Source organism: Sinocyclocheilus grahami, unplaced genomic scaffold (assembly GCF_001515645.1).
Source record: "Sinocyclocheilus grahami isolate Dianchi unplaced genomic scaffold, SAMN03320097.WGS_v1.1 scaffold1.1, whole genome shotgun sequence".
In the NCBI taxonomy this organism is placed as follows: domain Eukaryota; kingdom Metazoa; phylum Chordata; class Actinopteri; order Cypriniformes; family Cyprinidae; genus Sinocyclocheilus; species Sinocyclocheilus grahami.
Genome location: NW_015505180.1, coordinates 210,550 through 223,921, shown reverse-complemented (window position 1 = coordinate 223,921; position 13,372 = coordinate 210,550). Strand labels below are relative to the sequence as shown.

The 13,372-nt window shown below is 36.1% G+C and overlaps 1 protein-coding gene across 1 annotated transcript in view; it reads right to left on the bottom strand.

Annotated features, from left to right (window-relative positions):
* Positions 1–13,372, bottom strand: part of sema3aa (sema domain, immunoglobulin domain (Ig), short basic domain, secreted, (semaphorin) 3Aa) — a 102,565-nt gene that overhangs the window by 69,915 nt on the left and 19,278 nt on the right. Inside the window, exon 2 of the mRNA XM_016257390.1 lies at positions 9,854–9,941. The gene's annotated coding sequence lies outside the window, so the exon portion shown is untranslated. The remainder of the gene's footprint in view (positions 1–9,853; positions 9,942–13,372) is intronic.

Sequence of the window (13,372 nt, the reverse complement as noted above, 5' to 3'; positions counted from 1 at the left end):
TCAGCTCGAAAGAAAAGCTCCTGACATGATAAATACAGCTCTGTCATGTCTCTCGAACTCATCTGCACACGTTTAAAAGCGTGAAACAAGACACCCGACTCTAAAGGTGGGAACCCTGCTCAACTGATGTATCTACACAACACAAAGGCAAACCTTTGGCCCACCTTTAAAGATCCAGAACATTTAGAGGGATTGTCTCCAAGATCTTCCATGATGAATGCTCAAATAGAGGTGTGTTGGTTTGTCTTTAATCAAAAACCGGTTCCTTAGTTACCTAGATCCTAGTCTCAGCCTCCAGACGGCGCACCTACGAACCGCCCACAGCCCGCTTACTGACCGATGATGCATAACACATACAAAAATGATGAATACTGGCTGAAATGATCAGTTTCAATCTTACTGCTGACTTTACGCAACTTTCACACATGTTTTTCAATCTGTCTGACTGGAAACAGTATCTAGGATTAAATAGTCATTGGACTTTCCAGGTTAGTGCAATTAAATCTGTAGAATTAGGGCCTGTCAGTAACCTGTCAGTAAGTAAAAAAAAAGTAGGTAAGTAGGTAATCACAAAATAGGCAAATAAATAAAATTCTATGTCTGTAAAATAATAATTGTTTATTACTTTTGGAAAGACCAAAATTATGATCTGATTCTTAGCAATCTGAGCCTATGAACATTTGTATTCACATTTTTTTTAATGTACAATTGTTTGTGACGACTGTCACACTATTTTATAAATAAGTCATTAATGTTTATTCATTTTCTAAAACAAATGAAATATTTATTAACTTTTTCATATTTCACTCATATACATTTAATTATATACTTAATTTAAACTGTATTAATTTTATATAAATGTATATTTACACATTTTATTATTTTTTATTTATTTTATCATTTATTTTGAAATTCATTTTAAAATTAGTTTCTGATTTTTACATTTTATACCTTCACAATATGAAATTACATTTTACATTCCTATTCATTTCATTACAAATGTATAAAACATTATTTGATTGATTTTTATACCATATCATTTTTTCCTATGCCAGTGTGATAATATCTCGAATAAAGCTGCACCTAAACGGCACGTAAAAACAAAATAAACTGTGGTTGGTAATGTTATGTCAATCATGCAGTCAGTCTCTTCATTCTGTCTAAGTGGCCAAAATAATAGCGTACAGTGAAAAGTTTTCCTACATGAGACTACCTAGATCCAAACCAATGAAAAAACCAAGTGATAAATAATTAAGAAAATAATTCATCCTCAAAAGAAATGGAGAATACATCTAAAACGAATTCACTCCCACAAGCTATGCAAAGCCTTAACAAAAATCAATACAGTAATTTTCTACTTAGCTAACCCAATTCCTCAAGAGTGATTTTTTAAATTTCCTCCAAGAACATCTTCGATTATTCAATTATAGAGTCCATTCGAAGGCTGAACAGCAATGAGGTGACAATTTTCAAATCAGTTTCTCTTGTTCTCACCTGATACTGATCTGTCAGTAGCTCATGCATGCCGCATGCAGGTTTTATTAGATATCGGCTCAAGCTTTGCCAAATGTTAGGCAGAAACGATTATGCACAGCAGTAGCCACAACAGAAAAGACAAGTGCAGACGCATGCGACAATTTATATGCCTGAACCTGGGGATTTGAGGTTGGCTTGCAACCACACTGTAAATGTATATCATACACGTATGTGGTCTGAAGCCTGGGTGGTGTGTTTTGGGGACGTTTGTGGTTTATTAAAGTATGAAAGAGGAAAAGGAGATGAGGAAACAGCCGGCAGGCGATTTTGAGGCAATGGTGTGGTAAACGAGTGGGCGGTAGGGCGAAAAACAGCAGACGTGTCGTTTTATCTGAGGGGTTCAGACTGTAGCGTAATCTTGGTGGCACAGGAGATCAGCCGGAATTTGAACAATTAAGACAATGAGACAAAATAATTTATCAAGCTTCCTAAACCCCCACCCCCTTCTTGTTCCAAAAGGAAAAGAAAGAATTAATTAATTTTCTTTATTTCCTCAAGTCGTTAGTTCCAGCAGTCATTGTGGATCACAATGGAAGCCACATAGACTGGCGGCAAATGAGTATTCATTAGGACGTACAGATGGACGGGCACAAACATTCATTCACACACAAACAGACAGACAGACAGTCTGCACACACACACACACACACACACACACACAGAGGGAATGGTCTGCGTGCTCGAGCCTGGGATATTGCGGATTTTACTCTCGCTGAATGAGGTAAGTGTGAAGTGATGTTGTCCAACAGCTGGACAGTACTTCTCCTCCCTTGGAGTTTGGATCATCTTTCTATTCCCGCTCCGCTACAATCCCCTTCTTTTTTTTGTGCCGTGAGCGAGCGGCCCTCGCTAACCGTTACCAGGCCCAATGAGAGATCAAACAGACCCTCGCAACACATCTGGATCAGATAAGAGATTTATAGAGCCAGTGTCTAGGTACCAGTCTCCCATGACTAACCCTTACCAGACAGTAATGAGGACTGACCTGATTTGGTAAGATTAAGTTACGGTAAGCACAGGTACATAAAAGAACATGGGCACATGAAAAAAAAAAACATACTATACATACTATCACTGAACAACTTGTTTCTAATAATTTAGAAACTTGTATTCTGTGAATAATAATAATAATTATTATTATTATTATTACTACTACTACTACTTTTTGTCTGTTCTTAATGCAAAGCTGTCATTCAGCATTAGAATATAATGTATTTATAAAATATAGTGCTTGAGATGGTACTTTTTTGTACTTTTTGGAGATTTTGAGCCACTGTTACAATCAAAACTCATTGTATGGAAAATAGCAGCTTGGACATTCTGTTAAAAAATATATATTTTATGTGCGTGTCTGTGTATGTGTGTTCAATTGCAGAAAAAAATCAAATGAAATCAAAATCACTTTTTAAATTAAATGAAACTGTAACTAGGTTAATTTACTTCAGCTAGGTGCTTTACCAGCTTTTATTTTAACCAATCTTCTTGATCGGGCCAGTAGTTTAGATTTGTACTTGCTCTGTAAACACACACACATAAAATTCAAAATATAAATTTAATTCAATTTCACATTTCTAATTTTAATATGAATAACTGTAAAAAAAAAAAAAAAAAAAATTTAATATAATTTAAGTTTAATATGATACATTTCACATACACATACACATACTGTTCAAAAGATTGGGGTCAGTAATAAATTAATGAAAGAAATCTATACTTCATATAGCTAGGATGCCTTAAATTGATCCTAAGTGATAGCAAAGGCATTAATAATGTTAAAAATATTTCTATTTCAAATAAACGCTACTCTCAAAGATGAAGAAAGCTGCACAACCATTTTTTAACATTGATAATAATAAATGTTTCCTGAGCACCAAATCAGCATATTCAAATTAGTTCTCAAGGATCAGGTGTCACTGAAGCTGGAGTAATGGCTGCTGAAAATTCAGCTTTGTCATCTCAGGAAAAAATTATATTTGAAAATATATATAAATAGAACAGAGTTATTTTCGATTTTTATAATATTTCACAAAATTACTGTTTTTGCTGTATTATTTGTCAGCATAAAAGACTTCCTTCAAAAACATTAAAAAAAACTTACTGACCCCAAACATTTGAAGGGAGGTGCATATTTTCACAATTTGTCCTAATAATATTTTTTCCACTAATAATTTACTCTCTCATCCAGCATGCTATCCAAGTTGTTGAGCCCCGACCATATCATTCCCACCAGTTGCTAGTCTAACTGATCAAAAGCCCAGACCAGTTTGGACCAGCAAAATACTATTAGGTTCCACATTAGCTGCATTTTCCAACAGGACAAGATCCCCGATTTCCATCCTCACAGCTGCCTTGACTGGACTAATCTCTGGCATGACACACAAGCGTACTCAGAACAAGGGCACAAACATAAGCGTGCCTGCAAAGTCACGGAAATGACTGAGGCATCTCGGGAGTCAACGGAAACACCTTCCCCATGTGTGGTGTACGAGTGGTTAACAGCATGTTCAGGGCATTATTCCCAGCTAGTGGAAACACTCAGGCTGATATTACATCCCTGCTGTAATAATAAACCTGTTTCATCTAGGGTGAGATGGATCGAGAGTTCCAAATGCACAGAGTCCTGAAATTACATCCTTGATGCTGAGGGCATCTCTCCAGAAATGAAATGAAATCCTATAGCTGAAGCCAGGGCAGCACAGGGATCTAGATTAAACATACGCTAGTATTAAAGCCAGCTTTAAATAAAGAGAATTCACACATGGTCACAGACTATCACCCTGACCTCCCATAGATCACTCTGAGAGCAACAGACGCTCTCGTGTAACTCTCATCTTGAAGAAATGAAAAAATGAAAATGTTGTGACAGTAAAAATGGAGACTGGAGTAGAACAATAGCCCCCTTTGTGCCACAGGAAAGAAATGCTTTTAATGACTTGTTAGAAAACTCCTAGGAAGCTGCCTGGATGTGTTCCTGGAAGAGGAATTCGCTAAATCACAGTAACCCCGTGTTGCATAAAACACTGTCGAACAGCTGTAGACAAACTGAAATGACTACAGGATGAAGCAATGCAGCATCCGAGTCACTGCCAGCATTTTCATCTGTTTCTCCTAATTCCTAATTAATGTATTCCCAGAGGAATTGCGTGGTCCGAACCCCCACGTGCCATTAAACCTGACATACCTCATAACACAGAGGGCTGGTCAGAACAGCACTGGTGTGACCTTTCACCTTTGAAAGAGCGATGGGAATAAGAGGAAAACCACATGAAACTCAATTGTTTGTAAGCAGAATCCGACAAGCAATTCCAAGAGATACAAACTGTCTGCTAATGAAAACATCTGCTGTGACTCTTCTAATGGCTTTTATATTAGTGGAAAATTTGCCATCATTCGTTTATCTAGAAAACACAAATTGTTACTTGTTTTTAGCATAAATCTAACTAAATTTAGGAAGGTTTATGCTTAAAACAAGAAAAATGATTCACCAATGGGGTAAGAAAAATAAACGGGATTCTAGATATACTCTCTGAAAGCAATTCAAATTTTCCAACACAATGTTGGTTGTCAAGCTATTTATATTGCTTTATGGATGTTTAGATATTTTTACTGCAAACAAGATAAAAATACTGATTAATTAAAATTTTTTGCAGTGCTCCAAAACCTTGTGATGACATATATGTGAATTAAACCACCAAACAAAACATGAGGAAAACTGTGATTTTCAACCTGTGTTGTTTGTCACAAATACAGAAAATAAACAGTAAAATTATGGTATGGCAAGTAAAAATAGTAAAATTGTGTCAAAGTGACAGAATATTTGAATAAAATAAGTATTCAAATATTATTCGATAAAAATAAAATTTTGTGGCTGATCAGAAATATTTATCCCAATTGACAAAATTGTATTAATTCAACCCCAAAAAGAATAGTTATTTGTTTTGAAATAGTACAATTTTAAGTAATCATAAAAATTGTAATCTCATTGTCAAAGTGACAGAATATTTGTAATAAAATAAATAAAATATTTTTCCAATTAAAATAAAAAATGTTGGCTGGTAAGAAACATTTATAGCCAGTGATAGAGCAAAAAATATATTTATGTTTTTTTTTTTGTTTTGTTTTTTTACTGATGTGCTAAAGTGATAAAACATTTAAACCAATGTAATTAATTTAATATATTTTTAAATAAATATATGGCCAGTAACTGTTCTCAGGTTATTAAAAAGGTCATTTAACTAATTCAACCTCTAAAAGAACAAACATTTACTTTACTTGAACCAATGTATTTTAACAAATGTTGGCACTTAACATTATTGAGACACATTTGAAGACTAGAAAGACAGATTAGGCTGTTATCAGTGTGGGTGAACAAATCACAAAGCACTATTCCTGTTGCGGGGAGCTTATTGGGTTTTCCTCTCTTGCTCTTTCTGCCTTTTATCAGTCAACAAAGAAAGTCAGTTCATAAAAAAACGCTATCTCCCAGCACCAGCTGTCATCTGAATATTCTTCACCTTTTCCTGTCCTCCCTGTGCTCATTTCTTTGTCTCGCACACAGACAGCACACACCAACATCGGCACAGAGCGATGCAGGCTCGTGGTTTGGCTGATACCTGAGCGCCGTCCCCCTGGAGCTTCACCATCCAGCCCTCAGCACGCTCAAATACCCTCACATGACAACTGCACCTTGAGAGAAGAAGTGTGAGGATCATGACGCAAACACCTTGAGCTCCAGGAGCTCCTCTTGAGGCAGCAGGAGACGGATATGAATGCATTCCTGTCTGAATAAACTGATTTTCACCTTAAGTCAATCACAGCTTCCTTTAGGGGCCTTCCGTGCTTCTGAAAGGGTTACATGGGGCCATATTGAGGGTGTAGAATTGCCTGTAGAATCCTAAATTAGGATTGGGTGCCTAAATGGCTCTAATCCTAGGTCAATCTCACGGGATTGGTCTTGTCTTCTGAGGAAGGGGTGAAAAGATTAACCTGAATCGCTCAAGCCAGACTAATACCGGCCCAACACGCTAAAGCGCCATAAACAAACCTTTCAGACTGCAGATCTTCTCTGTACAGCTGCACATTCCTACATTGCTGATACAAGCCATCCTGACCTTTAAAACGGTTGTGGATCGTATGTGAACCAGTCTTATTTTCTAGAGTTTGGCCTATGTGTAAGACTAGGAGAAGATTAGCCATGATATATGCATATGATATGCATATAGTAAATAGTAAATACATATGCAAATCAGCAAATGATATCTATATTAGAGGACACATGGTGGAATTACTCATGTATGTCATTCAATCAACTGCTGGCTGCTTGCAATTGCTAATTATAACAAAAATAACTAAAGGGGAAAAAAAAAAGAGAATATATAAATACATATAAAATAAATGTAAAATTATTTTTAATTAAAAACAAAAAGTATAATTTATAGAAAAAAACTGTAGCAGCATTAAAAGTTAAAGTTGAAAATTGTTCTATCGAAATAAATAAACACATAAATAAATTTTGGACTTTAGTTTAGATCCTATTCATGTTGACTTCCCATGTCGATGGCCAAACTAAATTTAACATCATATGCTTAAATAATGTCTTTTTCTACCAAAACTCAAACCTTAACTCATAAAAACAATAAATAAAATATGATACAAAATATTTAGATATAATATTACTTATATATTATATTTATATTATACAAAATAATTATATTAAAATATGATGTAAAAATAAAAATTTTATTAAATTATAAAATTTGAATGTAAAAATAGGTGTATATATATACATACATATACACACACACACACACACACACACACACACACACATAAATAATATATTTATATCTTTAATAAATGTAAAAATTAAAAAAATTTACGTATGAAAAAGGTTGTCTTTAAAACAAAAATAAATAATGAACAGTACTTTATTTACTTTGTTTGCCATGCTAATAGACAAACAAAATCACACATTACATGCTCTCAAATCACTTAAAATACTTATCAGTATGAAGTGAAAAGGTACTACACTCTTAAAAATAAAGGTGCTTCCCGATGCCATAGAAGAACCTTTTTGTCTAAATGGTTCCATAAAGAACCTTTAACATCTGAAGAACCTTTCTGTTTCACAAAAGGTTCTATGTGGCGAAAGAAGGTTCTTCAGATTATAAAAAGGTAAGAAAGAGATGGTTCTTTAAAGAACCTTTGACTGAATGGTTCTTTGTGGAACCAAAAATGGTTCTTCTATGGCATCGCTTGAAGAACCTTTTGAAGCACCTTTATTTTTAAGAGTGTAGTAGTCTAAACTACTAAGCATTGCATTCTCATACACTTCAATGAAGTTCTTTAAGTTTCTGAAAAATGATGCTGTAAATTTAGACCAGAATACCATAAGAGCACCCGCTAGAGACTGAGGAACTGTAACCTCTGACTACACTATAACCGTCCATTCACTCCCACAGAGGTTGATTTGTGCCTGTATTGAATTCTATACAGGTATTTAAAATGATTAAACACCCAAAAATGAATGTTTAAGTTTGTAGCGATACACATTCCTTTCCCGCTTATTCCCAGAGGTCTGCCATCCAGGTTTATGTATGTTAGCAAAAATGTAAAACTGCACCATAAACTACACGTTTTTAACACTCTGTGGGACTTTTGGTGAATGGCGCTGTTCATATTTTTATGATCCACACAAGTTTCATTTCCAACAATTGATTATGCCTGCACAGTCACAGTCCGGTGGTTTCGGGCTCACTTTTTACTCATTAACGATGCCAAGAGTTCCACTGCCAAGCAGTGCCCGGTTTGGCGCATGCCAAGCTTCTCACCTTCCTCTCATTCTCCGCCACATATTCGGTCCGTTTCTCCTCACCTCGCCATTCCAGTCTCTCTGGCTCGCTTTAATACTCTTGTTAACTGCTGGAGCATTTTCAGAAAGTTGCCCCTAACTTAATGAGATGTGACTAGCTATACGGCGTGGCTTGAAAATTAAACGTGGTGCTGCCGGCCTAAGCAATCTCAAACCAGAGCACACGGCGCTATAAATATGTCACTTTCGAGAGCACTGGAGAAATCTGACGGTAAGCATGCAGAGGGTCGTTCGAACCAAAAACCCCATGGTGTACTGAAATAAGCAAACTTTCCCTTTTTGAAAATGCAGACTTTTTTGAGCTTTCCTGGCAGAATTAGTAGGTTCCCCCCAGTGACGGAGCCCAATGGCATCCAGATGCGGCACTGCACTGGCTCAGGTTGGAGGGAAAATGGACTGGCATGCGGCACGCTCTGGAAGGCTCTGAGTAAACATGACCCCATGGTGACCCCCACTGCTCATGGCCCCTGCAGGTCTCAAACAGGTCCATTAAGCCTGTTCAGATACCCTGGGGCTGACCTGCTCCATTTCAAACTCAATCACCATCCCCAACAGCCCAATCACACCGTACTGGCTGACGCTGTATTCAGGGAACTGCAAAACACCCAAAAGCCTTCACAATCGCATCATAAAGAGACAGGAAAAGAGGTCTAGAAATGGAGAAAAAATAACATGTTTTCCCTTATTTACACAGAAGCATCCACAAAAACAGTTTGTTTAGCTACCACATATATATTGCTGACAATCACCATTTGTTTCCTTAAACGCAGTTCCTTCACACTCTGCTTAAGGATCCTGGCAGTCACGCTCAGTTAGCAAAAACACACGGCCTTGGGAAAATATTCAATTTCTTGTACGCTTGTGGTTTACACTGTCGTTTAGAAAGAAAACTGATATATGCACCGTAAACATACTGAGCCCTCTATTGTGCAGCTTGCCTTGTACCAAAAAACACAGTGTCATTGTCTCCAAAGAAATTGTGTTAAGTACAGCTCTAACGACAAATGATTAATTAGAAGCGCATCGGCCAAAAGAAAAGACTAATTTGTTATCCATTGACAGGTCAATGATCCGAATCCACTGTAAGCCTTTGATTCTGGATTCAAAAGGAAAAAAAAAACAAATGCATAAATCAACACTGTCGTCAAAGTCAAAAGGTTAAGAACGTGTGAATATAGGCTGGTTTTTATCAGCCTTCTTTCCCAGCTCATAATCATATAACTTCAAACATTGTCCAATAAAACTGGCACCAAGTTTCTTTGGTTTCTTAGCGCCATAGCTCTGCGTGCAACATTGTTTTTTTTTTGTTTCTAAACAGCATTAGGGATTAAATGCCAGCCGCTGAAGTATAATTACCTCCCTCTGCAACTATCTATTCAAACCTCAGATTCTTCTCAAGAACATATTCATTCCAGCTGTGCAAGAGCTCTTGGCTTATTCACTTACCTGGATGAATTACTTGTCTCGGTTCAATCACATTTGCTGGGTGGCCAACAGCAGTCTTTTTGCATCACAAGCCAAATTTGCAACATTTCTGTTGTCAAAGAAAAGAGGAGACGTGATGTTAGCCCATATTTAAAAAATGACAAGTAACATAAGACTCATAATAAACATCTTAATCTAAATTAAAGATGAATTACGACCATGATTTGCAAACATGTTCCTGTTTTTCAAGGCATGCCATTACTGCAAAGCATAATTACTACCATAAAGATGATGTCTTTTAGTTTTCCTATACTTGTGCATTCGATTACTTTGTAGCATTTAGCCGTGATTACCTGAGAGGGCTTTTTAATTAACACGCGATAGCATGCCAAGCTAACAATTACAAATTGAATGAGCGACTCTGAAATACTTTCCATTGTGTACATTTATTTACATATTTTAGACCACAAAATGTTGACTAGTCTCTTAGCCCAGCATTTAGTAATGCAAACAATAGCTAATGAACTGAGAAAGCTTTTGTCTCATTCACTCTTCAAGTGAATGAGTGACTCTGAATGGATTTCCATGTTTATTTACATATTTTATCCCACAAAATGTTGACACATTAGTAAAGTGTACTTAATTGTGTTGAATGTACACTTGTAGTGTACTTCAAATCTTAAAAGTACAGCACTTGCAGATATAATATTAATGAAATAAAAGGTTACTTTTGTGATTATGTTTAAGAACACTTAAAAAACACTTAAGAACTTAAAACTGCAAATAATGCCAAATTAAGTTTGACTTTAAAGTACATTTTAAATCTTTATGTTTCAAAGTCTTTTGTCATGTTTTAAAGGAGTGCACTTATTTTGCTGTGTAGTGTGTAATTACAAATATATTTAAATACATGACATACAAGTTTCAATTGAAATTACATTAAAATATATTTAAGTTGACCATAAATGCTTGTCACTATATTTGGCAGTACAAAGACAAATATAAATAATTATGAAATTACATATAAAGATGTGCTTAAGTGCTACTTGAAGTTATCTATAACACATTTTAATTTCATTGTAAATAGCATGCAATTAAGTCCACATTACATTTAGTTCGCACTTAAGTATATTCTTTTAAAGTATGTTATTTCTGTAATAAGAACTTGTTTTAAAGGTATGCTATAGTATTCTTCTTTTTCACAGGGGTACAGTCTTTTAGCCTAGCATAGCAAAGCAAACAATAGCTAATGAACCGAGAAATCTTTTGTCTCATCTCACTCAACCCATACTGACTGATCAGAAGCCACAATCTCATAATGGGAACTTCAGTGGAAGTGTTTACCTTTCCCATGGTTCAACACTAGCCGCGATTGCTTAACCATGCGGCGGGGAAATCAACGGCGGGACATCTTCTCTCCCTACATACCAGGTTTCACTAGCATGGAAGTTATTCTGAGGCCGCCGCAAGATTGTTTGGGTGCTCGTCATGAACTCCAAATTAAAAACCACAAACATTTCAGAGCACTTAACCCCAAAACATTCTCCTCAATCAAGTTGAAGACTTGAGGGAATGGACATGTCATTCTCGCAGGTACTGAAAGAGCCCAAGGGACCACAAAGTTGCCCCCAATCTTCAAAACATTGTGGGGTTCGATGATGTATTGTTTGGAGCACCTCCCAAAAGGCATTTCACTCATGGTAAACAGCCTCTTAAAAGAGTGCCGCTGTCCCACGGGTCGCCAAAAGTCCTGTCCGAGGCTTGCTGCTGTAACTACATGACTGCATAATTACGCTAGCATGTGATAAAAAGAAAATGGCCCTATTTTAAGATCCTTCTCGTCCAGGCAAGCCACCAAAGTCTTAGCAGTTACCCTTAAATAGTTCAATAATATCTGTGAAACCATAAATAGATCATCTCAGCTCTCATAAACACGCAAACGAGTTATTTTAAATCACCACACTAGGCTTTAATATGAGTTTTGATGGTTTTTGGTAGAGACTAGGAGTCTTGGAACAAACAGTGTTGGAGTATCAGCCACGGCCCAAGCCAAGGGATCATTTCTTGGAGGCTTTAATCATCTGGCTCCTGCTTTGCACTGGTGGGCCGACGATTAAAAGTTTAGAGGGATCATATAAATATGTGTTGCTCTCAGCCTTGTTTACTTCTCTTTTCGCACCAAATGAATGGCTTTATATTGGCGTTATAAATTATGCAAGCTTTAGCTTCATAATAAGTAATCCTATATGAATTTTTTGTAATAGGCTTGGACAAATAATGACAGGATAAACAAATATAGTCCAGATGGGAGAACTAATTCAGTTTATCCCTATTGTGTCACAGTTATTCAATAAAAAGCTTGATCAACCAAACATTATTTAATGCATTGTTTCGCCAACACTTCAAGCCCAACTGTGACAGGCCTTAGATCTTGTATATTGTGTTATTTATGGTTGTCTCACACATAACAAATATGCAGCTTTAAATTATGATCACAGCCACAAGAGGCCAGCTCTAAAACCCGCAGGAGTTGCTCTTATATAACTAGACAAAGTGCAACCAGGTACAATGCCTTATTTGAATACATGTTGAGGGGCCCAGTGAACTGGGAAACATCGTCTCTGTCTCAAATAAATATTTTGGGCTTAGTACAAGTTAAGCTCAATTGACAGTTTTTGTGGTATAATGTTTATTACCACAGAAAAAAAATTGGCTTGACTCTCATTTTCTTCAGAAAATGCAAAAAACAAGGTTTTGGTGTGGACTTTAATATGGAAGTGAATGGGGCTTTTTTTTTTTTTTGCATTTTAACCCTTGTGCTTTGCTGAAAATCCTTTTACCTGATTTGATGTTCCTTGTCAAAATAACCAGCCTTTTAAACAGTTTTTCAGTTTAGGAGTGAAAAAAGCATTTGTTGTGGATAATTGACAATGTCCACTCAGAAACTGAAGCATATTAGACTACGATCAATCAATTCGAATACAAAACCTGTGATAATTTAAAGAAAAGCTGATAAAAAAGTTTTAATTCAATTTGGTAATAATATAGCATAATGATTATAAGCTATTTTTTATAGGCTGGTCATTTTTGACCGGGAACACCACAAGTGGGACAAATTTTCGGGAAGCTGAGCATAGACAGTAAGTTTTAGTCCAATGCAATAACATTAGCATTTTCAGGAAAAAGAAAATCTTCTCCTGGGCTGGAATGGCTGGAAAACAATATGAGGGCTAAAGCAGAAATGTGAAGCTTATATTTTCATAAAACCACATTAATTATTCTGTTGAAATATGTGTATTATTTCAGCTTAAAAGCGGTTTAATTCATCATTTTTACAGGCATTTTAGGGTTTATGGCAGCCGCATTGCATTAACATGGCAACAAAGTTGTAAAACTGGATATAACTTTACCCACTAAATATTAGTAACTGATTTTTTCACACTAAAATCAAGTTGTTTAAGTCTTATGGCTGTACTATTCAGTTTCATTGTGCCTCAATGTGGATTATAATGTTTGGGAATTTTTTTTGGGGGGGGGGGG